The sequence below is a fragment of the Schistocerca piceifrons genome, chromosome X (assembly GCF_021461385.2).
Source record: "Schistocerca piceifrons isolate TAMUIC-IGC-003096 chromosome X, iqSchPice1.1, whole genome shotgun sequence".
NCBI classification, from domain to species: domain Eukaryota; kingdom Metazoa; phylum Arthropoda; class Insecta; order Orthoptera; family Acrididae; genus Schistocerca; species Schistocerca piceifrons.
The window spans coordinates 571,453,968-571,477,625 of record NC_060149.1 but is presented as its reverse complement, the minus strand read 5'-3'; positions in this window follow the sequence as shown (position 1 = coordinate 571,477,625).

Genomic DNA, 23,658 nt, shown 5'->3' with positions numbered 1-23,658 from the left:
CACGAACTACTGTGCAGTTCAAAGTTCGGAGCTGAACTACTAATAGTTGTCTTTTATTTTTTATTGATTGCATGTTTTGATGGAGGATTGTTATGTCTGTGAAACGCCCCATGTTACTCATCCCAATGGTTTGTTCTTCTTTGTGACATCTGATAAGTGTGATATTGGAAGTGTTGTGAGTGATTGTCTCAGTATTTTTCAAACTGCTGGAGATACTCTTCAGGCAGGGAAACCTGTTGTCTGGATTTATCCTAAAAAGACCTACTTTTCCTACCCATGACAACAGGTATTTGACCATGTGTGGCCCGAGATCCACCCCCTATACTTTCGTTAACCACCTGTACCAACTTTTCTTTCCCAGTTCTGTTTAAGTGTAGACCATGGCTAGTGAATCCCCATGTGTTGATAGTCCCGACAGCCACCAGACAAACATGAGCATAGTTGGCTGCCCTCAGAGCCATACCTAACCCCACATTGATTCGCCTCACCGCTCCAGCAACGTGTGGTCGATCATGACGCCAAAACAGCTCAACGAAGTGTACGTTGGGGCCATGAGTCAGGGAAGCTATATTATCCAGGTCACCAGCTATGACACATGCCTCATCCCTGTTCAAACGGTTTCCTGCCCCACCCACATCACTACACGGTCCTCTTTTCTAAAGTCCTTACATAAAGACCCTAAGTCCTCTACGACATGACGTAGCCCAGCATTTGGCTTGAAGATATTGGTGACCTGGCACGCTGCCCCTAAACTTTTCTGTAACTAAGGGCCAGCACCTCGCCCATGGCTATTGCCTTGCAGCTGCACTTTTTCTTCCTAACACTTTGTGCAGTCATAGGCTTCTTGGCCTCGGTTGAAGTGTGCTGCCCATTTCCTGCTCCTAGTTTTACCTGAGACTCTTCTCCACTTAACTCTGGCAGTGGTAGATACTTAGTTTTGGTGTTGATGATAAATGGCGTTTCATTTCTTCCTATCCTCCTATCAGCTGCCAGTTCCCTACCACCCCTCTCCCCCCTATCTCCCTTGATTATTATCGGTTCCTTCCATACTCCCTCCAACTGTGCCTGAAGGGCACAGATTTTTCTTTCCTGTTCCTCAATCAAAATGTTCCTACTGCATACTCTGCAGTTCCAGGAAAGAGTCTCTTCTATTCTCCCAACATTCTCCCCACTGCATCTCCCCAGTGAAAATATTTCCTACAAGATTAACAACAAATTACTCTACTCACTACCCTAAAACAGCTCCCACATTTCTCACTCATAGTCAGTTTCGAAAGTATAATTAAGTTTAAAGAAAGATTTAATTTGGGAAGGAAGTGAGATAAGCTGAATGTAAACAAAAAACGACACAAAGGTCTTATGTGCGGTTGTTGTTGTAGCTTTTGTACTGATTTAGAGATACAATGACAGAGGATGAATTAATAATTACTTTGCTTTTAGAGAATTTACGTTATCAAACGTGTTTGGCCAGGTTTCAAAACGTTTATAACTCGGAAAATTTAAGCCTAGATTGCGTCTATCTAGCTAGTAGTGTGTTAGCTAAATACGATTTAGAAACGTTTAATTACACTTTTATTGCGACAATAGACACTGATGAAACTAGTAGCTGTCTTTTTAAATGAATTTTGCGCTATCAAGAAAAACTGACTACAATTTCTTGTGTTTATCTCACACAAAATTTCGGGCTATGGTGCGGTTATCGGGACTTCAGATAACACAAAGTTTTTTCAAGAACAAGCTATGCTGCGACGCTAACATTCAGTTGTATGACAAGAATGGACACTACAGCAAGTATACGGAACAAAGGAAATTTAAATTATACACTATTTCCTCTTAAATAAGTTCTTTTAGCGGAAGAAGAAATGATAACATGAGATCTCCACGGCCTATCAATACTTATCTCGCCCACTAACTGTGGCAAACTCTTTTCATTCAGGCCGCCTTGGATTTGAAAACTGTGGCAGTCAGCTTACATGTGGGAGCGCGTGAAGGTTTGATTTAGCAACAAATATTAAGAGGAATGCAGCAAATTAATTTGTTATGCAAAGAATCTCTACAAATGCACGGATCTATGCAGCCACATGCATATTAGGCAATATATAGCCTGGTGCAGAAATTCGTTTAGTAAAACACAAAATTATAATGGAACATAGTATCGAAAGGTAATTGGGGAACGTCTGCAGGATATTGGCAGATACCCCTGGTATTAGTAGATACACAAATGCAGGAACCAACAGCAACGTGCTTGCCGCTGTGGCCGAGCGGTTCTAGGCGCTTCAGTCTGGAACCGCGCGACCGCTATGGTCGCAGGTTCGAACCCTGCCACGGGCAGGTTAGTTAGGTTTAAGTAGTCCTAAGTTCTAGGGGACTGATGGCCTCAGATATTAAGTCCCATAGTGCTCAGAGCCATTTGAGCCATTTAACAGCAACGACATACCCATCCACTCCCAGTATCATATTACAGAAATAGTAAAAATGAATGATTTTTTGAAACTGTCAAGAAGTTTTATGCCACCGCGCACCCCACTGCACAGTGAAAATCTCATTCCGGAAACATCTCCCAGGCTATGGCTAAGCCATGTCTCCACAGCATGTTTTCTTCCAGGACTGCTAGTTATCCAACGTTCGCAGAAGAGCTTCTGTAAAGTTTGGAAGGTAGGAGACGAGGTACTGCCGGAATTAAAGCTGTGAGGACGGGGCTTGAGTCGTGCTTAGGTAGCTTAGTTGGTAGAGCACTTGCCCGCGATAGGTAAAGGTCCCGACTCCGAGTCTCTGTCCGGCACACCGTTTTGATCTGTCAGGAAGTTTCATAAGACCGCAAACTCCTCTGCAGAGTGAAAATCTCAGTCTAGAAGCGATCTTTTGTTTTTGAACCGTCGTGTACCATCTTGATCATGGTTTATCAGTTAATCTTGGCTCTCAATTTGTATTGGTCAGCGATCCATTTTTGTTGTAACATAAATATATAACTCAAGGTGAACAGAGAGGTTATTAGGGGAATCTTGTGTAACTTCTTCGAGATAAAATTTTATAAAGTATAATATGTAATGTATGTTTCTGTAAAATGGTTGCCACGGTGATCACAACACAAGTGATTCGGAATACTAGAATAAAAGACAGCTGACAGAGCTGTTACGTCGAGGACGCAGACGAATTGTGGCTCCCTACAGGGAGTGTCACCTTCCTTCGGGCCTACCTATGTCCACAGTGGTCTGCCCCAAGTGAGCTGCCGCCCAAAGACACACCACAACAGGCACGTGGTACCACAAGGAATCAACGACTAGTGCAACGGGCCAGATGCATTAAGGCACAGCTGAATAAAACAGGAGAAGCGGCATACCCCGTGAACTGGCCGTTGCCAACCTGTCCACAACCCAATTTCATGAGGAAGCAGCGTAACCTACATCCTACAGCAACGTCAAGAGGATACGCCTCGAGTGACAGCTCATCAACTGTTACAAGGAGAACCAGGCACGCTGTCAGTCGATCTGAAACACTAATTAGTTTGCGTGTCTCTGTACGTGGATTAAAGAGACTTCATTAACTTTCTGCTCATGCAAAACAACACAATTCAACAGTCTGATGAACGCTGGAATTCCTACTGCATTTGTTAGACTGTGAGAATGAATGTTTATGTGCATTTCATCAAAGCCTTGCTGTATTAACCGAAGGAAAGCATGAAAGGCCTTTCTATTAATATTGCTAGATTACACTTTTATCACCATGACGAGCAAGAAAAGTACCACACTATATATCGAGAAGCGTGATGGTTTTGAATTGTTTGAGTGTTTACGTCACATAGAGACTATGGACAAAGTTAACGTCAATAACTTGCCCTTAAAAATGAAACACTGATGTGTTGGGAGGCTACTTATAAAAATTTTATAACTGAGTACACATTTTGTATCGTGCATGGCAACGAACATTAAATTTATCATACTGTTTCGTTTCGCATGCCAGAATAATATCCAGAAAAATTCGTGTGATAAATAGTGTCATTTGCCTGAAAAAGTGAATTGTAAATGTGTTTTTATCTACATTGTATTTTCAGAGACAATTTAGGTAGGTTGGAGCTTAAACAGTGGCGACACTGCTGGGGAGACACTATGCAATGGAATCTACTGCTCTCGCTGATTGCACACGTTGTAGACATACCTAACTAACCCTCGAGCAAATTGACTCGCCCGTCACACGTCACCGGCGTGCTCACAATCGAGGGAAACACAGTCACTTATGAAGGAGCGATCTGACCTAACGGTGTCACTATGTTTTCGGAATAGGAACAACGGAGCTGGATCGGGATTGAATGTGCCAGAGGTCGTACAGCACGGCAGTGTCATTAAGGTCCTCAAGAGGCGTGCGGCTAATCGACGTTGCCGTACAGAACAGTGGCACGTTGCGCGATGGAGAGGCTTTCTTACGCCGTATAGTAACAGTGGATGAGTCATGAGCAACATCGTACGAGACAAAACGGAAACGATAATCCAACGAATGGCGTCATTATGGGTCGCCGAGAAAGTCGAAAGTGCGTCAGAGCCCAGTACTGTGAATGTTATGGTGACTCTCATGTACGACGGTGATGGTGTTATCCTAACGCAAAACGTTCCTCCGCAGCTATCGTCAGTGCACAATATTACTGTTCATTTTTGGAGCATCACCTGCGACCAGCTCTGCGCAACCCACCCATCATTTTGCACGACAATGCGCTGGCGCATACAGCGCAAGGTGTGGCTGCTCTGTTCGGTCGATGGGACTGGGAAGTAATGTACCATCCACCATACTCCTCGGACTTAAGACCTTGTGACTTTGATTTGACTGCGAAGATGAACGAACCACTTTGTGGCATTCGCTTCAGAACTGTTCTAGAGATTCGACAGGCAGTAGACCGTTCCATTTGCACCATAAACAGAACAGGCTCTGCTAACGGTATACTACGCCTTCCACATCGCTTGCAGCGGGTTGTACACAACGCTGCTGACTACTTTGAAGGACAGTAACAGGTGCAAACATGTAACTCTTTAGTATCGGTTGCGAATAAATAGGTGCCACTATCTAAGTTCCAACCCTCGTATACAGCAGCAAACTGGCTCGCTGAAGGTATTTTTGTAGTGGGGAGGAAACCCTGTTTTCGTCTACGTGTACCCGCTGTAATTGGCTAAAACGTGAAACCAAACTTATAGTGGAAGCGAATTTCGGCTTTCAGTCCCCATTTTGAGAGTGAAATGTGTTTTACCTGTTAATCTCACCATTTTCATTAAGAAGAGGGATATTGCAAGTGTTTTTATGAATTTTTCATTAGACGGAACCCAAAAGGTCCACAGCGATAGGCCGACAAGAATCCCGCGCTGGCGATACGAGCAGACGTTTCAGTAGAAGACAAGAGGATCACTTTGACTTAGACCTTGAGAGAGGGAACACTCTGCTTCCAGCAGACAGCCGGCCGGGGTGGCCGAGTGGTTCTAGGCGCTACAGTCTGGAATCTTGCCACGGGCATGGATGTGTGTAATGTCCTTAGGTTAGTTAGGTTTAAGTAGTTCTAAGTTCTAGGGGACTGATGACCTCAGAAGTTAAGTCCCATAGCCATTTGAACCATTTCCAGCAGACAACCGTTCGGCTCATGGTCATTTTGAGACTGTGTCTCAGTGTCGAACTAAAATTCTGGGACCGAACTTGTAACTTTACCTTTAATCTGTTAACTAATTCATCAATCATTGGTGGCATATGGACACAGACAATTGTACGACAATATCAGCATTTCCTCCCCAATATTTATTAATATCTATTGAGCGATTTTGACTTAATATTTCGCATTATATAAAGGGTTAGCGGTCTGTTCTCTTTATAGGCCACCAGGTTCAGATCTTGTTAGCATCAGAGGAGTACGCTTAAAGCTCAACCATAGTCTCACAACTGATTCTGTATAAGACGAAACGTCTTAGGATCCTCTGTCGTATCGGTTGATAGAATATTGCCTTTGAATTCGTTGAATGATTCACGCATAGCTCACCTTAAAACAAATTGGGCTTCTTTCAATCTTTATTCTCCTACGACACCTTGTCTACGTTGAAAACTGCAGTGAGGCTCTCATTGCTTTCGGAGCAGCTTTCTACCATGGCAGTCTAATCACGGCGCGTCTTCCTCATATTTCACAACTTTGTTCGTCACATAACTGATTAAGGTGTTTTATACAATACTCTTGAATTTTATCCATACATATCTAACATATTCACTCTCAGGGATTGATCTTTCATGTTGACCGCTGAAGTAAGGTGATAGCTGATATTTGTTAGACGGTAATATATTCCTTCCTTCCTTTATATTCCTAACTATAGCAGCTACAACAATCATATGATCATCGATTCCTTTTTCGTAGATAACTGAGTCGAATAAAAATACTGTGTACATTACTCGAAGCAAGTACAGTCAGGTATCACTTCACTGCGTTACTTGCATGAATGGACTGATAAATAAATAGTCATTTCATTACAATTCCTTGCTATACATCGCCATCTCGCTACACTCGGAAAAGATGGGCAGTGATGGTTTCGCCGCGGAAACATTCATCCCATGGGTCACTGATTTTGCTCATCATTCACACGACTGTAGTGTATTTGTTGATGTAACAAGTAGTACGGTGGGTTTCTGAAACTTTTCCGAGAAATCAAGGTTCAGAGTTTAAGCACTCTGTAGAGTTCCATACCACAGCGTTTGTCGTCGAGCATAAGCATTAGCGCATCCAGTTAAGGCGATAGGCTGTAGGATTCTGTCGGTAGTGTATACGAGTATAGCTAATGTTTTCAAATTTTCGACCAAACACATGTATTTCTAAAAGCAATCATGTTTCTTGGGAAAGAAACAGTCACAGTAAATATAAACTCTGTGCAATATTTGCTGCCGGATATAATCGGCGTATAACAAGAACTCGTAATGAAATGAACTTCACTTTACTGGCCTATTCACATGCGTTGCTCAGTGAAGTAATATCGGACTGTACATATTTCGAATAACGCAGACGGTATTTTGATTGCTTTTGGAGCACCAAAAGAAAGGAGCTGTTTCCCCTATTAGCGAAATAGGCGCAGGTTGCCTGCTTTCGTATCTGATGTGTTGCAAGCTGTTTCATGTCAATAGTGACTGTGTTGATTATTAACGGTTCATAAACTTTCAGGCCGCTCGTTCGTTGCCGTACACGGAAAACTGCGTTTACTGTGCTTTTATGAACTGTAACCCTTCCCAAGACTTACAACGGCGATTAACTTGCGCTCACCTATCATATTCAACCGCCCCGTAAAGCTTTGAACCTCAATTTCCTGGAGACTTTTAGAAGCCCCACGTACCACAGTAGCATTTGTTACATATTAGTATGTTAGTCTGTCGATATCACTGTCCGATGACAAAAAGTATTGTAACTGTCCTGGTGGAAAGTGTGGTTCAAAAGTTGGGTGCGAAGAAACAGTAATTAGAATCAGTGCTGCAGAGATTTTGCAGCCAAAAGGAGAGGATAGCTAAAGGGAGAAGTAGAAAGCTGACTGCACGAGGTCTCTCTCTGAAGGCAGCCGGGACCAGCCACTGAATACTGTAGTCCATCACAATCCCAGTACATCTACACAAGCTACCATTGCTTGCATCAGCCCTGAAAGTCCACCAAAAACACCAAACAATGTGCAGCATAATACTTGTGTGCACAAAATTATTAAGGACTCAGATACATACGTTTTACACTACATTTTCAATTAATCCTCACGCAGTAATGTCCACGATTCTCTCTCTACACATTTAGCACATTTAGAATAGTTCATCATATTACATTATTCAATTACAACATTAAAGAGGGTAACTCTTATGTGTCTAAATTAACAAAGTGTTATATTTTATAATTACGTTAATTAAAGTGTAAATTAATGATTGAATATGTCATTTTTCTTGGTATACTTACTTATTACTTTTCTTAATTAGCCTGGTTATTGTGGTGAATAAGAAAACAAGCAAAAAATTAGTTATTACAGTGTACTGGCTAAATACAAAGTCTATCATGTTCATTAAAACTGATGAGATGCTGATCCATCGGGCCAATGATAATTACAAAAAAAGAGATTATCCTCCGTATCTGACCAAGAACAGACCATTCCGGCATTTACAAACTTGCCCTGAAATTTTTTATACAGGAAGAATACACTGGAAGAAACACAGTGACAGTATTTCAACTGCTACAGACACCGGACGTATATTTTAATGCCGAAAACTGCCAAATTCGTAGCTCACTAGGCAGCTAGAGAAATGTACACCACAACCGGAGTTTTAGCAGACAGCACAAGCTCAACAAGGCAGGCAATTATCCTAGCTTGACAGCACACGGCACAATGCGTTCGGAATTTTTAAAGCGAGTTTCACTTTTCGTTGATAGTTTCTTTGACACAGTTCACAATTACTGTTCGCTAAGTTTGGAACTCATTGAATATCACTACATGTTAACAACGGAGATAAAACTGAATTATTTTTTGTGTTATTAATGTATATGCTTGTTAGTAGCATCCGTCTTCGTGCGGATTTCAGAGTTTCATAGTAATGTAGAATCCACATAACGTTTTTAGCATCCCGAGGATGAAATGTGAGAAACGTCGTATGCCACGAAGCTCACCTACCTCTACTGAAGACCTACATACGTGTTGTTCACTAGTTAACTTCTTGGCCATTCATTTAAATGATCTCTACATTTCGTCACAAAATGTGGGAACCTTAGAATAAATAAGAAAAACCTCTGACAACAGGGTGAATTGTGGTCATAACTATGATTTATGTGCAAATTAAAGTCCAGGATAAAAATACAGTACCTCCCTAGCCCAAAAAGAACATGTAGAGTAATAATCTATAGTGACAAAGGAAAGTTTGTAAATTTTTAGTTCAATAAAGGAAGGAGAAAATGCTTAGACTTAAGGAATGTGCATAGCCGGTTCCGTTGCGCAATATGTGAACATAAACTGCATAAACGAAAGGAAGATTTACACGAAGTACGAAATATGTAGCAAAATTTGCCCCACAAAAGAGGTAAAAAAAGCTTTCGAATGAGTTTAGAACAGCTCGTGAAAGTCAGTTCACAGATACTAAGAGAGATCTGCAAGACTGGGCCCACTGAACCGCCAGTGAGATGAATACTATTGATTTCTAACCTTCTACGGCGTGGTAAAACATATTGAAGATATAATACGGAAATGTTAACTTGCAAAACTACGAAGTTTACTTCAAGCAAACGCTTAGAGAAGATGTCATTAATACCTAATACTACAGTGAAATTCGTGGATGATGTGCAGATAGAGCTCCTTGCTAGCCCATAAATGCTGAGTACAAAGCCAAAGAGTCAGGTTTCGTGCAAGAACTTTGTGCTAACCGCACCTCACCATTTCGAGGGAAACAAAGACAAAGTCACGTGCGCAGTCGATGAATGCTATGAGATATTCGTATTCAACAATGCTAGAGAGAAGCTGCTGTTGATTACTGTTTCCGTAGCTTAATACAGCTACAGGACCTCAAGGAAAATTAGGACCAAAGATTAAAAAAAAAGAACTCTTTACGTGTAAAAATCTTGAAATCGGCATAGCAAAATCTGGAAAAATGGAAGCGAATAATTTTCAGTATTGCATAGGACACGTCTTCCTACGAACTGCTGAAAAAATCAATTGCTGTTTTTAGTCTGGTGGCCTGGACACGATGATACCTCTGTCTTCAGGGGGACGGCGAGAAGACCTTTAATGTAATTCAGATTCAACCCGGAATTGATAGTGTAATTCAGCATTTCGATAAAGAAATTTTCCCGGTGGGCAAAGCATTTCCCAAAAAAAAAAAAAAGTTGGACAATATAGTTTCATATAGCTCTTTGTCATTTCAGGTTTATCAACAAAAACGTATTTTTAAACTTCAGTCGTCATTTGTGCTTTGTGAGTTTGCATCACCACGTTCTACAACTTGAATTATGCTGTATTCAAAATTTATCATAAACACTGTGCTATAGGAATTACTATGAAATGTTTCAAGTCAACAAATTAAATTCCCGTTTTATAGAAGCCGTCTCTAATGTAACATCATACACTACCTTTATTTTCTTTCCTGTGTTAGTTACTTATGAAACAGTTACAGATGTAACAGTCTCGCTGTGGCTATTAACTACAAGCTGTTAAAAAAAATCAGATTTCAGACCTTTTGGTATGGTTTAAGTGCTTAAAATTCTTGTATGTGTCTTTCGACTTAGTACTAACGTAGCACGAAGCTCTCTTTGTCACGGCTGAGCATGCTTGTCAGGAAAGGCTGTACAAAGTACTGTTGTAAGTGGTTCTTCGTGCAGCAAAAATGAGTAACTTCAAAATTTTTTTAACACTTGCAGCGAGCCTCATCAAGTAAAATTTTCACAGTATATTTCTTTCTGCGTATTCCTTGTGTGTGTAATATTGTGGGGTAGGTTTCAACAAGTCGGATTGAACTATCCGCTTGTGAGTGTGGCTTCTTTCAGCCTATATTTGAAGTATTTATTTGAGCTTGGTTGCAACTTTTTATAATGTTTTCTGCTTCTTTTGGAGCATTGAAATCATGGTGACTATGCACAGATAGAGCAATATCGAGAAAAATTAAAACGTATATATATAATTTATGTAAAGAAATGAAAGTTTTGATATATTTGCTCACACGAATGACGTGCATTCCAGATTCTAGTTCAAGTCTTAAAGAAATATTGGAATCAAGAATATAAAAATACACAGAAAATATATCGGAATAATTGTAAGAAAATTAACTTCGGAATAACCACATTCGGATGCTATTCTCAGGAAATCAATTACCTTAATGACTTAGTCGCAGAAGTTAACTAACTTAACGAAGTACGTCACAGTTTATTGCTTTCTTTTTTCCAAGTAAGCGTTTCGCAGTTGATGACTTAGGTTAAGCAATTTCTGAGATTGACCTGTTTTCAGTCCTGTCCCGTTCGGTCCTAGGTTGCTGGGTCTGGAATGCTTTGCCGCAGATAATCTACATCCACACCAACGGAGGTGTAAGACCTGAATATATCTCAGCTTCGTCCTCTGTTGGTATCTAGTGTGTTCCATTATTCCGTCACTCGTTTATCTGGAATGGAAATGAATTAAATATTACTAAAGTTAATCCATTAAGCTGCAGAGATCCGTTAATGTATTAATCCTTATGAATGTACGCATGAATATTGCCTTCGTTAAAAAGTTAAATTTATTTGAATCCTGTGGAATACCATTTCGGATCCTTCTTCAGGTACTTCCCTTCTTACAGCGTCATCTGTTGTACTTCTATACGGTTTTATGAATCTAGTGATAACGAAAGCCATGTTAATGTACGTACAAAGAATACTATGACATAGATAGTTTTTTATTATCAGTACAACAACAGGTGAAAACGTTTTTCAGAGACTGTTAGCAGTCACAATTTTTTGTTCTCTGACTGTAGTTATTTTTTGAAGCAACATATTTCGACGCACAATCCCCATCTTCACGGTACAATAGCAACATAAACTTTCAATAAAAGTAAGCTTAGGTAATAAAGATTTTCTACGCAGTCTTGGCATTTATTCTGGCCAGCATGCGCAGTCAGAAAAGGATAACCTAACGTGGCGGAGTACTTGCTTAATTTGTTAGTCTGCTGGTTACAGAATATTTGTTTTTCGACGATCACTCAATCCGTTCGTATGGAATGGCTGTCTCCTTTTGTTGTGTTCAGCAGTTACACGCATAGGAGTGGATATTCCTGAAAACAATGCAATGATTGTTTAAAAATAATTATGTGAACGTCAGACTAACCAACGAAGAGAACATTCATTCATATTAGGTTGTCCCTCTCTTTCTCCGGCGGACCGCCACAGCACGTGCCAAACTGTAAAGACAGGCTTTAATATCTGTGTGTATTGTGACTGGACGTTCCTTAGCGGAACCGCCCAACCCGGTTTAGGTGATGCGTCTGCCATGAATCATTGTCTCGTTACCGCTTCGCGTTTCCGGACGTCAGGGATGTGATGTGTCCAGGGTGCGGCTTCAAGGTGCGCAGATACCATGGGACGAGCAAGACGACGCCTTGTTTAGAGCACTGCCATCGTATTTGCGAGGAGCAGGTTTCAAATCGCCGCCCGGCCATCCATATTTAGGTCTTCCATAAACGGATAAGGGTGTTCCTTGCTACCAGTTTCCTATCCCACTCTTCTGCTATAGTAGCCAATTAATAATATTATCATCGACAGAACATTAAAGTCTTCGTCAGGATGGAATGGCTACTATAGCATCAATTGGGATTAATTTCGCTGCCAATATCTCTGCTGGAGCTACAAGAAAGCGTTTGCTGCCGCTTTTGAGGCTTCTCACAATTAATAAACGCAAAGCTCGTCGGCGGCGTGGTGAAAGACGCAATTTTAGGGACGAAAAGTGCAAAACTGTGTTCCGCTTATAAAACTAGCAAAATTTTCTGGTAAGACGTGAAAGAACATTGTACTGACGGCACCGGCATCTTTTTCTTTTACTAGCACAGTAAATCTTTAACCAAGCTGTTGAAATTAAACTTTCACGTTATCTATTGTGGGAAGGTTCTTGAAGACGTTTCGTCTTCTACTCAAACAGTATTTCGAAATAGAGGAGTGAAGGTATAAGGTAAATATAGGCTTGTAATATTGAAAAAAAATCGGGCCTGAAGGTGCTTCCGATTCTTTACCCTTTCTTGAGAATGTGGCACGGAAAATGTGGGGCCGCCTATGTTGTAAATCTGCCTTCAGCTCTGTGTCTGCCAATTATGGTCTTTCAGTCACAGATCTCCTTCTTTACTACTCGTTTTACCAGGAAATACGACAAAGTAAGAGATGTCTTTGTTACCTTAGTTCATCTAATGTGGACTTTAAAGAAGAAACTGACATCGATAGAACTTGGAATTCGTGTACCATTAAATTACGTTTTTATCCTTCAGTTTTGTCAGAGGCTTTACTGTTCTGTATTGTAACAGTGAATGTAACGCCGTTATCGTACATATACACAAGATGCGATGAAGGAATATTGATCAGGAAGCATATCCAACATGTGGATAAGACATTCTGGTCGCATGACCATCGATACGAAATCAAGACATTATTACCGTGATACCAAATGCAATTTAAAAAAATTCGTACCTAATAGATATCGTTCTTGATGGCACCTGTTCCTCTGGTGCTTGTCTTCAGTAGAGTATCACAAGGGTCACAGAAATATACGGGCCCTGTGGCATACGTCAGAGAAATATTTCAGACGAGTTTAATAATTCTTAACTGCTCGTTTAAATATACAGGGTGAGTCACTAACTACTGCCACCATGAATAACTCCGAAATTATGACTGAAGCTGAAAAGTTTGTGGGACAAAAGTTGCATGGGACAACGGTGGCCATAATACGACGTTGGTTTTTTGTTGCTAGGTGGGGTCACGTCACAGGTATGAAGGTCAACTTTTTTTAAAATGGGATGCTATAATTTGGTACTTATTTTCTGATATCGGCTATCGAGACGAATAAGGTCACAAATCTGTCGTGAACGTCCATTTACAGAAGATGTTCGAAGTGATGATCAATGCAGTGCTGCAATCTTCTTATCATGGATTGAGTGGTATTGTTTATCACATCGACACTTATCGAAGCACATGCTCTGACAGTTCTCTCTCGCATATCTTCAGGTGTGGTTGGAATGTCTTTATAAACAATGTCTTTTTTGAGCCCCCACAAGAAAAAAAAAATCCAGAGGTGCCAAGTCTGGCGAACGAGCCGGCCACGACACATCTCCTCCGCGTCCAATCCAACGATTTGGGAATTGTCCCTGCAACTCATTTCTAACCATCAGCGAAAAATATGCCGGACACCCATCGTGTTCATACCACATTCTGTCCCTTGTTTCTAAAGATGTTTCTTCCATAACAGACCTCATGTTTATTGCATGAATATGGGGTACATTCTCAGATTAAGATTTCCTTCGATGAAATAGGGGCCTACAATTCTGTCCTCCAGAATACCACACTGTATATTCACCGACCCCGGTTTTTGGTGTGCTACTCGCCGCAGCCAACATGGATTTTCAGTTGCCCGATAATGCATATTAAGCAAATCAACATTTCCATAGTTCGTGAATGTAGCCTCGTCAGCAAATAAAATCAAATTAATAAATGTGTTATTCCCCTGAATCTGAAGTTGAGCCCATCGGCAGAATTCAATGCGACGCACACAATCCGTACCAGTTAATTCCTGGTGGAGACTGATATGGTAAGGATGATATTTATGGCGATGCAGAACACGAACAACACTATTCTGTCTCATGCAAGATTCCCTTGCGATTTGACACAAGCTAACAAGGATCTCGAACCACAGTGTCAAGAGCACCAATTCCCGTTACCGCGCCAGTAACATTCCTTTGTCAGATATGTTTCCGATGCGTTAAAGATCCAGTTGTTCTCTATTTATCATACACATATTCGAATGTACGACGTGTAGGATGAGTACGTTGAGGATATCTTTGAGCGTATAAGTCTCTATCACTCATTGAATTTCGTTGGCATTCTCCGCAAATGAGAAGCAGATCGACTTATTCTTCGAAGGAATACATCATTCACAATCGCTTGATTCGACGATACTAGTCTTACCGTTTCTATTAATGTTGTATTGCGAAACCGTCGAATGATGTTTACATGTCAATGGCACGTTAGATGGATACACCGTATTCGGTGAATATTTACTTTTTGCACGATATACGAGAGAGAATTGTCGGAGCATGTGCTTCGATAAGTGCCGAAGTGATAAGGAATACCACTCACTCCATGACAGAAGATTGCAGCACTGCATTGATACCAGTAGTCATCACTTGGAACACCTTCTGTAAATGGACGTTCATGCCACTTTTGTGAGCTTCGTTGACGTTCAACGACCTTACTGTTACACATCATTGTCTTCATCTCGATAGCTGATATCAGAAAATAAGTACCAAACTGCAGCGTCCTACATAAAAAACAAAGTTGATCTTCATATCTCTGAAGCGACCCCACATAGAAACAAATAACCAACGTCATATTATGGCCCCCATTGTCGCACGCAACTTTTGTCCCACAAACTTTTCAGATACTATCATACATTCGGAGTTATTCTAGGTGGCAACAGTTAGTGACTCACCATGTATACAAGCTGTCGATAACACACGGCAAAGCTATAACGTTTAGTGGGCATGTTTTCATTGATACAACTGATTACCCGTGGGCCCTGACGAGGTCGAGAGTTGACGAGGCATGACGGGCAACGTGTGCCCATATATCTTGTAGGCCCCGACCATGACTCCACGATACAGTTGTAACACTTTGTTTCTTAAGAGGTAAAGGTGATAACCACCATACCATTTGCTGGACAGCCAGATTTTTCTCAACGGGGAATTCACTACAATTCAGTTTGATGGAGCTGTACTATTGATTATCATATTGTAGAGATTCACTAATTACAAAGGATGTGAGGATGCATATATCGATACTTCTACGACGTATCGAATCTTACCCTTACCTATCACCGCTGGATCCAAGATAACAGGCGATGAGGGGATAGCCGATCCTCTAAAGAGTAGCTTCAGCTTTTGTGGCCTGCAGAAAAGACACGTACGCAGTAAGGCTGTGAGATCAGTTAACAAGTACAAGACCGACCGCTACCCCCATAAACACGAATGGGATAAGGAAGTTTTTTTATGGTTAATATTGCGAAATACGCCGAAGTGACCAAAATCAGAGAATAGCTATGTTCACATATACGGACGGTGGTAGAATCACGTACACAAACCATTAGAATGCAGTTCATTGGCAGAGCTGTCATCTGTACTCAGGTGACTCATGTGGAAAGGTTTCCGATGTGATTGTACTCTTACGATAGGAATTAAAAGACTGAACGCTGAGCGGCAGCTAGACTCAAGGGGCATTCCATTTCTGAAATCGTTAGCGAATTCAGTATTCTGAGGTCCACTGGGTCAAGAGTGTGCTGAGAATACCAAATTTCAGGCTTCACCTCTCCCTACCGACAACGCCAAGGCCGACGGCCTTCACTTAACGACAGAGAACAGTGGCGTTTGCGCAGTTTTAGCGTTAACAGACAAGCAGCACTGCTTGAAATAACCGCAGAATTCAAAGTGGGACGTACGTCAAACGAATCCGTTAGGAGGGTGTGGCTAAATTTGGCTATGGGCTATGGTAGTATACAACCGAAGTTAGTGCCTTGCTAACAGCACGACATGTCCTGCAGCTCCTCTCCTGGGCTTGTGATCGTATTGGTAGGATACTAGATGACTGAAAAACCGTGGCCTGGTCAGATGAGACCCAGTTTCAGAGCAGATGTAGGGTTCAAGTGTGGCGCAGACCCCACGAAGCGAAGGACCGAAGTTGTTAACAAGACACTGTTCAGGCTGTGAGCTGTATTTACATGGAATGGAGTGGAACTCTGGTCCAACTGAGCCAATCATTGCCTGGCAATGGTTATGTTCGCTTACCTGGAGACTATGTGCAGCAGTGCATGGACTTCATGTTCCCAAATGAAGATGAAATTTTTATGCATGAGAATGCGCCGTATCACCGGACCACAATTGTTCGCGACTGGTTTGAAGAACATTCTGGACAGTTTGAGCGAATGATTTGTCCACCCAGATCACTCGACATTAATCCTATCGAACATTTATGGGACGTAATAGACAGGTCTGATCGTTCACAAAATCTGGCACCGGCGACACTTCCGCAGTTACGAACGACCATAGAGGCAGCATGGCTCCACGTTTCTGCAGTGCATTTCCAACGACTTGTTGAGTCTATTCCACGTCGAGTTGCTGCACTACGCCGGTAGATAATGCGTCAGACACGGTATTAGGAGGTTCTGCACGACTTTTCTCATCTAAGTGCACGAATCAATATATTATTCTTTACGGCTACCGAGCGTAATATAAGAGTAATGACGAACTCCAGGATAATTGTTAACAGTTTAAATATTCCTGTAACCTGAAAAGATTTTTGGTCGGCGTAGGGACCTTTATTGTGGACTGAAGATGTAACAAATCCCTATTTTATTCTTAAACCCCCTTGCTTCAAGATACCGTTTCATCATAACCTGTTTCTTTCAGACAGTTTTATTGAAGGGTGGAAGCGGGAGATTGACAGGACACGTGTCACATAGACACATAAGTATGGAAGTTGTACAGTCATATTTGTATCTCGGGGGTATGCTTTTCCGCTAATGATGTCTACAATTACGTATTTTGAAGACGAATCAATACGACAACAAAAATCAGTCCAGATAAATGAACATTCCATAAAACTCTCAAAAGAGAGCAAGCAACTTACGTAGAACAGACTGCAACCAATAATTTTAAATATGCTAGCATGTATTTTGCATAAATATGTGTTGCCAGAAGTCGGGATAATGGCTTGCCCTCATCTGAATGAAAGATTATTAAAAATTTTCGCACATATGAAATTATGTTGTTTGAGCTAGCGTACCACTGAAGATCGTACTTACGTTCTGCAGTAAAGGAGTGGCCATAACATATTCGATTGTCTATTACACTTTCATTAACCTTGAGCATCCTAAATAAGTTTTCCTCCTAAAGTGAAATAAAAGTGAGTCAAGCAAATGCTGTTTAGGTATCAGGGGACATTATCCAACATGATTGCCCTTCTTGTATATTTGTTCCTTACGAAGATACGGACGTCTTTTGTAAACAGCACATTATATTAAAGGGTTGTTATAGTTAAAATTTCGCTACCTGAGAGGGCCACCATTAGAAACGAGTGTTCGTAGGACAACGAAACTGTGTGGAAACACTTGTAAGAAAATGCATAAGACAAATTACGAATAAATCATTAAAAGAATCGCGTTGCAATTTCCACATGAGAGGGTAGCATTAGTTAATATCACATCACGTTTACATTTAAGGTTACAAACATTGTTCAGGGTGACGACCATCTGCAGCCACGACAGCCTTGAACCAGCCTATAGACTGCTTTACTGCTGCCCGAAACTTCTCAACTGGACCATGGAATATTCAGCTGACGTTACACAACTCATGCGCTGCTTGAAGATCACACATTGCGTCCAGCATTCTCAGGCATTCAACCGTAACTTGTTCAAAAAATAGTGGTGCAACTGGCCGTCGGTCTCTTCCGAGAGTTAATGTCGAATCGCCAGTTGATTCTAAGTTAGGGTACCCTTACCGTAAACAGATTTACGTCTACACTAGCCCAAGAAGTGAAGTTTAATTAAAACCACACATTATTTTATATGGTAATCCACTTACTCTCTTGAAGACCTGTTGAAAAAGATTGTGTACTATTCACATAAATATGACGCTATCAAAAACATAAAAAAATGATTTTTCTTTCCCATAATAGTATGCAGTACAGGTATTCTGCGTTACGTAACTCGTCCAATCCCTAGGAGTAGAGAGTATACAAAAGGTAACACAAGGAAACTGTACACCAGTGATTCAGTTTTTTTTTATTTTTTATTTTATTTTAGTACGATGTGCACCAACGAATAGACAGTAGCAATGCTACTCATCTGTGGAGGATGTCAGTTAGCTACACAGAAATTACAATAACGCCATTCTGACGAAAAGTGTTTCCTGATTCGTGTTTCCATCTGTCTGCTGTCAGCTCCAGTAAGTGGACGAGTTGCGCTACCCCAGATACGTACACTTTGTTGTCATTCAGGAGATCAGTGTCGTGTTACCTTTTTAATAACGCCATGTCTATGTAAATGGCGTTTTGTGACATTTTTGAACAAGTCTTGAAGAGAAAGTAGATTAAAGAACAAAAAAAAGAGATGATATTTAAAAGAAGCCGTAGTCCCGGTGATATCTTCGTAAAGAACAAAGTTGCAAGACAGGCAGTCATGCAGATTACTGGCTGATGTCCCCCGTTAGTCAAATTACATTTGCCTGATACATTTTTACTCTGTTTCTGGACGAAAAGTTATTTGGGGTAGTCAAGACAAGTAGGACATCATACACATATGATCATGAAATATGTAGAAAATACACAGTACCATTTTAAAGTAAAAATATCATCATCAATATGTTGAACTTAAGTGTATAGGGATGAAAAGTTGACATGAAAATAAAAATGATAAGGGGTATAATAACAATAATAAACTCTTATCACTATTATTATTATTATTATTGCACTGATAAAACAGTTACTCAAACAAATCTTATGGAACGAATGGCCAACAGAGATGGTCTCAAATGTTCAACTGAAGAAACAAAACTCGCAATAAAAAATTTAAAAATGCACCAAAATACATAGAATACCTAAAGTAGAACAAATTAGAAAATTTAAGTATCCTGGAGAAACCATAAAGCAGACGCGAAAGATCTGCAACAGATCTAAGAACTGTTGTAACGGAGGGAGCATTTGGTTTAACTGAAAATGTCTACCACAAGAACTACATTTTTAGAAATACAAAATTGAAATTCTGTATTGTAGGGGTGAGATCGAATTATTCAAATTCATGTGAATGCTTAATACTGAACTATGAGCTAGACAGGATAGAGAGCGTAGGTAGTCTGTTTATTTGGCACGTAATGTGTGCATAAAATAGTACAGATTGTTGTAATATAAGAAGTAATGAGGTATTTCAAAATATAGGGAATATACTCGTAGCAATTAGTGGCAAGCAAGGTTAAGGCACTTTGGGCCACTCTAATGACTGAATGACCTCAGACTAACGAAAAATATGTTCCTGGATATCTGGAAAAAGAGTCAATTACGTGGGTTACAGAAACAGGAAAGGAAATAGGGAATACCAATTCCGAAAAACCGGAGATAACACAAAAACCATTTAAAATATATAAGATTTAGAATGCTTAAGGCATAAACGTATTTATCGGGAACAATAGATGAAACTGGCTCTCTTAAACTTGAATCATATATTTAAGAGAATGCTTGTAAGTTACAACCTAATCTGACTTCAACTAGAAGTTATATAGAGCAATGAGATTTTCTTGCGTAAACACCTAATCCTAATTTGAACATGAAATTACTGTCTGAGAAATTTGACTTGAAAATTAGACCTCTCAAATCTGATATGGGGTTATGGACAACAGATGTTCAGTACGTTTGTCCTACATCTTGTTAACTTGTAAAGCTATCATTTTATCCTCAACGTCGAAAGAAAATTCATTTATATTGCTGCATGCAAGATGCATAGCGTTAATTGTTCCAAACGTGTGTAATTACGAGCTTCGAGAACCACAGAAGGAAAGACGTGGGAAAGTGTTGGTTTCGGTTGAAGAAGACACCTATGAATCCCGAGTAAATCACTATATTGTAGATAGAAATATCAAAAACAATGGAGGTTTCCTTTAAAGATTGCCTTTTAATCTATGTATACATGGCCAATGACTGAAGGGACCCAGTTAGAACCACCTGTTACCGAGGAAAAAACCACAAAAAAGTTATTGACCATAGTAGGTATGAAAGCACTGAAGACACACATAGACCGAAGTACATGATGTTACAAAGGAAGTGTACGGGAGTCACCTGTTTGGAAGAGGTAGGAACCAAAAATTTGAAATATTTTATTGAAACTTTCATGCCTATGCTTCTAGATGAGATGCTGAGAAGACCGTTCAAAGCCCACCCACAGCTACAGCACATGTTTCTGACCTGCTGTTGTTCACACTGGCTGAACTGCTGACCCGGGGACTGTTCAGGGGGACTTCATTCACAATCTCTGAGCAATAGAGGTGCGAGAATGAAACACGAGGGCATCCAGGAGACGGAGTGTGATCATTTCGCTCCAGCCTCCGACGTGTTAACACAGTCCTCTTTCGCACACCCATGTCATCCCCGGGACTTTGGTCGTAGTATCCACTTTTCCAAGCAGCTGGTTGCTTCCTCAGGTGCCGCAGCTGTTCCCATTATGTCATGAATGGATCTCGTGGGGTCCTTCTGTGAATTTATGACTTGATTATTTCAAGGAACACTTCTGATCCGGAGGCCCACAATACAGAAGAACACGGGAAACAATGATGTCCGCATCATCTAAATTTATGATTCTCATTTCAACAAGTTACAGTTCAAGGACATATCTTGCAAACTAATTGCAATTTCGCAAAATAATATGGGCAAACCCTGGATTTAGTTTCAGTCGAAAATTTCCGCAATGAGTTTTGACAGTTGTGAAATGTACTGAACAAATTAAGTGTTTATTAGTTCCGCGAAATAGTCCCACGAACTCGGCGTGAAGCTATTAGTATAAGTCTTCAGTGACGACGTGTCTGAGAAGAGAAGTTAGCTCCTCCTGTTAAACGCTAGGCAGACTATAGGCCTTTTGTGACATATATTTGTATATATACGTAATGAATAAGGATTTTCATTACTAATGGAACGGTTCACTACACGATCGATCTAACGCCATTGGAACAGCCATTCTTTGTACTGTAGCCGCAAGAGAAAGAATGACTGTCCGCATAAAGTGTCTACCTACAGTTTTCGCTGCATAAGCTGTCGTCACGTTCTCTGGCCTTCACAGAAAACAACTTCAACTCTACTGCACTCACGTCCCGTGCCCTAAGACTCTTCTACTTAAGATGTATCGATAGCACAGGGTAATCGGTAAGTTTAACTCATAAGCCTAAAAATGCGAAATAACCTGTTTAATGGTGACATGGTGCACAACAGTGTTACCTGTAGTATCAAAGAAATTGGTGCTCACTATGTGACGACTCGATACGGTAAACACTTCATTATTCTGATGGTGCAAGATGTCTTCATGAGGCCATGTTGATTTTCGTTTGACGAGTTTCTTGTGTTTTGAGTATTCACAGATATACTGAGGTGAATGCAGGTTTATCAGTGAGGAAAACACTGCCCAGTTCTGTGATTCATAGATGTCAATATCTTAATGAAAACATGACCCCCTGCATCATCCGGTGCCTTCAATTTCTGCCAACTACTGACATAATATGCACGAAATCTTAATTCCTTTATCGCTTTCTGAGCACTGCCACACCAAGATTGTGACTGGACAGATAGTCTCCTCAAACTTCCTGAAGGCAGACACAGCATCACATTCCTAACCTCAGCCTGTTTAGCGTTCGTCAAGATAGCCGGTCCCCCGGTTCACTTCTAGTCTGCAACTGATCCACATTCTGGGAAACAGCCGATTATTCTCGTTATTACTGAGTCACTCGTCACTGCAATACCAGGATATTTTCCTCGAAATGCCACCATGCACGACGCCATACAGCGCAGTACAGATGGGCTCAACAACATGCCGAATGGACCACTCAGGATTGGCATCTCGTTCTCTTCACCGGTGAGTGTCGCATATGCCTTCAACCAGACAATCGTCGGTGACGTGTTTGGAGGGAACCAGGTCAGGCTGAACGCCTTACACACACTGTCCAGTGAGTGCAGTGAGGTGGAGGTTCCCTGATGTTTTGGGGTGGCATTATGTGGGGCCGACGTAGGCCGCTGGTGGTCGTGGAAGGCTCCGTAATGGCTGTACGATACGTGAGTGCCATCCTCCGACCGAAAGAGTAACCATATCGGCAGCATATTGGCGGGGCATTCGTCTTCATGGACGACAATTCGCACCTCCATAGTGGACATCTTGTGAATGACTTCCTTGAGGATGCATTAATTAGTGTTTACGCCCCTATAAATCACCATAAAGTAAAAGATACTTAAAAAAGATGGTCTCTGGGAAGTCCTAGAAGAAGGTACAAAACAAATTTTAGTGCATTGAGTCAAACTGTTCCTGAGAGACTTAAATGGGCAAATTGGTAGAGAATACAAATGTGGGAGAACATTTGAAATATACCAAGCGCATGAAAGAATGAACCAAAACTGCAATAGCCATACTGACGTCTTTCAGTCCCTCAATCCAAAAGAAGTCACTTCCTGCTTGTCTTCAGCTAACAGTTAAGTTGGAGAGCCACCAAGCAACAACAAATTAAATTTTAAATTGAACAGTCACCAGACAGAAAAGAGAAGAAAGGAAATAATTAAAATTGTAGTAATGAAAACAACAAGAACAGAATCAACTCACCCCACAGTAATAAGTCAGATATTTTCCTTGCAAATTTAACTTCCAAGATATCAACGGATTTTGATGAGTTACAAACTCAGGCATCTCAAAATACGAGTACTCTATCAACAAAAAGAAAACATAGACGAGGGAATGACACTTATAAATTAGTGATAGTTGCAAGATTTGAAACACGAAACTACTGCAGAATGAGATAAACTGGCAGGATTTCATAAAAATCCACAAATAAAAACGGTAAAAGTATCCACAGCATAAAAATACAAACACAAGCACAGTAAACAAAGGAAAATTGACCAAAATATATGAATATATAGCACCAGAAGCTTTTAGAAGAAATTTAAAGAAGAACTTCAGAATAAATAAGCTGCCTACGCTACAGATGGGTAGATGGAATACTACAAACAGAGAGGATGGAAAACTGGAAGCTACTCACAGTCTACTGCCAAAATCCACTAAACAGTGAAATTCACGAAAACCACCTCATTTTTGAGAAATCTCTCCGAATCCGGATTCAGCAATACCCACACCAGAAGAAACAAAAGCCTGAAGCCTAGAAGTCTGGCAAACTGAAACAAATTACTAAAGT